The sequence below is a fragment of the Echinops telfairi genome, unplaced genomic scaffold (assembly GCF_000313985.2).
Source record: "Echinops telfairi isolate 266 unplaced genomic scaffold, ASM31398v2 ScPeMD7_22;HRSCAF=79, whole genome shotgun sequence".
NCBI classification, from domain to species: domain Eukaryota; kingdom Metazoa; phylum Chordata; class Mammalia; order Afrosoricida; family Tenrecidae; genus Echinops; species Echinops telfairi.
The window spans coordinates 7,476,485-7,480,445 of record NW_022103919.1 but is presented as its reverse complement, the minus strand read 5'-3'; the positions used below and the strand labels follow the sequence as shown (position 1 = coordinate 7,480,445).

The 3,961-nt window shown below is 53.5% G+C and overlaps 1 pseudogene; it reads right to left on the bottom strand.

Annotated features, from left to right (window-relative positions):
• Positions 1–2,831: 2,831 nt before the first annotated feature.
• On the bottom strand, positions 2,832–3,761 carry LOC101657043 (annotated as a pseudogene).
• Positions 3,762–3,961: the final 200 nt, after the last annotated feature.

The following is a 3,961-nucleotide window of genomic DNA, read 5'->3' as shown; positions in this document are numbered from 1 at the left end:
TTTTTTTAAAAAAGAAGAAGAAGGGCTTGAGTGAAGTGGACAAAAATGTGGACTAGAACTCAAAATCATACACGAGACCAAGCTGACTGAAGTGATAGAGGCGACTGGGACTTCAGGTCTGGAACGAATCTCAGCCCGAGTTCTAACAGCTCCTTAAGGGGAACGATGATACTCGATAGGTATACACACACCTTACAGTACTCAACCACTTGAGATCAAATGAGCATCATTTGCCCAAAGACAGAGTTCAGAAGAGTTAGGAAAAGGAGGTATGGGAACAGGAAATGCAGGGCGGATGTGGAATAAGTAATGTTAGTTACATTGTCTGGATGATATTGAATGACGTGAAACAAAACGTGTATGGGTTATTGAACGGAGATCTGCTTGTAAACCGCCTTCACCCAGTTCACAATGGAAAGTTAAGAGAGAGGGAGAGAGAGAGAGTGCAGCTCGAGAGAGAGAATACGTGTCCCAAACCCTACCAGTTGCTCTCCAGTTGATTCTGCTCGTGGCAACCTATGTGTCTAAGACTCTTAACTGCTCTCTGTAGGGTTTCTCATGGCTGCAATTTTTCAGAAGTAGATTTTCACCACTGGCTGGTTCTGAACCACCAACCTTTTGGTTAGTAGAGGAACTCACCATTCAGTTGTCCACCCATGGGCCTCAAACATCCCACCACCGCTAACCAGATCTACATGACATTGGACTAGCAGTAGGGGAGCATGAAGAATCTGGGGGCACAGGCACTGCAACCCCTGTTCCTGGGCTTCCATCAGAGGTCTGTGCTGGACACCCCAGCTGGCTGGGTGGCCCCGACAAGGACAATCTTTGCGTGCCAGTCAGGTCTCCTAGAACTCTGAATTCATGCTTTCAGGAACCTCACAGAGAGACTCATTCTAGTCTCTGAAGACACTGTGGACCCTGAGTTACCCACTGGGAAGGTCACTCTTAACAGGCCGTGTGAATACTTGCCTGTACCCAATGGGGAAGACTTCATGGTTGGACCCATTGCTGTTCATCTGGCTCTACCCCAGGAGCCCATAAGGCATTTCTCCCTCCAGGAGAACAAAGCCTATGCCCAGGGACCCAGCAGACCTGGAGCCCAGAGCTGCTCCCTGCGGCTGTGAGCAGGAGCGCACCTGCTGCATCCCACGCTGCATCCCACGCTGCAGCAATGACCTTCCGGCTGATTAAGGGAAGGAGTCTATGGGCCTTTGCTTCACTCTAATAACCCTGGCGGTACAGTGGTTACCTTGGACTGCTAACTCCAAGGCCAGCAGTTTGAAACCACCAGTTGCTCTGTGGGAGAAAAAGGAGGTTTCTACTTAAAGCAGTGATTCTCACCCTTCCTGATGCCGCCACCCTTTCATACAGTTCCTAAGATGTGGTGACCCCCAACCATAACATTATTTTCATTGCTACTTCATAACTATCATTTTGCTACTATTGTGAATTGCAATGTAAATATCTGATATGCAGGATGCATTTTCATTGTTACAGATTGAACATAATTAAACATAATTGAAGTATAGTGCTCAATCACAAACCAATATGTAATTATATATTGTGAAATAGTTATGTGTTTTCCAATGGGCTTAGGTGACCCCTGTGAAAGGGTCATTCGACCCCCAAAGGGGTCACAACCCACAGGTTGAGAACCGCTGCCTTAAAGAGTTATAGTCTGAGACACTCAGGGGCAGTCGACCCTGTCCTGTAGGGTCTCTAAGAGTGGGAATCCATTCAAGGGCACTGAGTTTGGTTTGGGTTTAGTAGCCCCCCGGTGTGACCTGGAGAGACCAGCTGTCATCAAGTCCATCCCTTCCCACGGCAACCCCAATGTTAGTTAGAGAGCAAAGTGACTCCATAGGGCTTCCTTCGGAAGTAATCTTCTCTTGAAGAGCAGCCAAGTTTTACTTCCTGTTTTTCCTGCTCCTAAGGGACTCTGAGAAAGGCGCTGTGCAGGAGGCTAGCATGTTGTCTGAAGACAATGCCATGGCCACCAAGCATTTGCATACCTCTCGGACACAAGGCACTGCTAAGTCAGGGGGCGGGGAACAGAGAATGAAGAAAACATCTGGCTTCCACATCTGGCTGATCCCCTGACCCTGGACCCGAGTGTGAGAGGCAATCCAGCTTGGAACCCGCAGGGCACCAGATGTGGGTATACCCTGGGCAGCATACCAGCCTGGGGGATCCTGGCCAGCACACCTTTCCCGCTCCACCCCTGGTCAGGGCCCACCCGGCTGCCCCAGCAGGCCAGCCTTCCCAAGGGGTCCTGGGTGTTACTTGCTGGCTCCCAGGCCCTGAGGCTGGGAGTCCTGGTGGCAGCAGGGGCAGTTTAACTGGTGAGCACAGTGTCCACAGGTTTATAAGCCAGGTAAACATGGGCTTATGTGTGCGTACTTACTGAGCTGTCATGAACAATTTCACCATGTCAATTAAGCCCGTGCCTACTGGGTATACTGAGTGATCTGCCCTTGGGAGGCAGGCCAGGGTCACCACGAGGTGGCCAGGGTGGCCTCTGACCCTGCAGGCCTGGATTGCCTGTCCACTGCCTTTCCTGCAGACCCGCTCTAGTCCCCTGCCGGGTGTTGGGGAGCGGTGCTGGCAGCCTCAGCCCTTGGTGCCTGTGGGCTTGGGAATGGGTGAGGAAGGGCTACGGGGGAACCCACCTAAACGAGGGTCCTGCTCTCACGGGGGCTCCCTAAGCCAGGCTGGACTCAGGGCCCAGTGTGCATGTGGATGGGGTGTGATAAGGGATGAGGGTGAGGAGGTGGGTGAGAACAGGCGCAGGGGTACCACTGAGTAGAGGGCAGGTGGGTGGTCCACTCTCAGAAGGCGAAGCAGTGCTCCTTGGCATGGCCCACTTGGTTCATGTTGGGAAGGCAGGCGTACTGGACCATGGGCGAGGGACCACACGTGAGCACCAGAGGTACCTCCTCTGGTTCGGGATCCCTGGTTCATGAAACCCTGGCTGTAGTCCCAGGCTCCTGGGCATGGTCCAGCGTGTTCCAGAGCTGGAAGCGAGTGGACGGTCCGTTCCTTGGCATCTCCAGCCTGGGTCACAGCAGGCGTCCTTCTCTGTCTGGACGGCAAGGAGCAGGTGGCCCATGGTGTGGTCGGCGGGGTCTTTCTTGATGGCCCAGATCACCTGCAGCCTAGGGCAGATGCCTGTCCTTCCTGCAATCGTGCCCACTGACTTCACCGGCTTGATAATGCGGTTGGATTTCTTGTCTGGGCGGATGGCAAACTTCCCTTTGCCCTGGTAGACCAGCTGCCCATTGGGGCACCAGAACTCAATGGTGTCTTCGGGTCTTCCAGCAACTTGGGGTGGGGGTCTTTGAAGTCACCCTTGATGGCCAGGTCCACATAGCCCTTGTCATTGCCACTGGCACGGCTGGACAGCCATGGATCTGAGTGGAGAGGTAGATGTGATGGCCCTCAGGTGGGTCCAGGATGCGCGTGCGTGCGTGCATGTGTGTGTGTGTGAAGTCCCGGCAAAGCGGAACCGTAGTCCTGGCTGATGTCTCCTTGTCGACCATCCGCGGCGGGTACTTGATGTCCGGGCTCTCTAGGGTGATGGGTGGGACAGGAACAGCTTTCGTGACCAAGTTACAGATGAACCAGACCGGGGAGAGCACCATGTGACCCAGCGTGTGTGGGAAACTGAGGCCTGGAAGAGGGCGTATTCGGCCAAATTCTCTCCGCTCATCAACCTGGAGTCTGGAAGGCCGACTCCTCTGGAGGAAGGTCTTCTTCATGTTTGTGGGGCAGAGAGGAGTCCCGTCCCACAATCTCCCCCACGACAGTGCTACTTTAAAGGTGCCTCTTACAAGCACACCGCTGTTTGCTATTCGGCCCAAGGCTCCCTATCTCTGAGAACAAACAAAACCTATTGTCCTCCCCCTTCAAAGGTCAGCGCACCCCCTTCTGATGCTCTGCCTCCAACACTGGTCTTAGG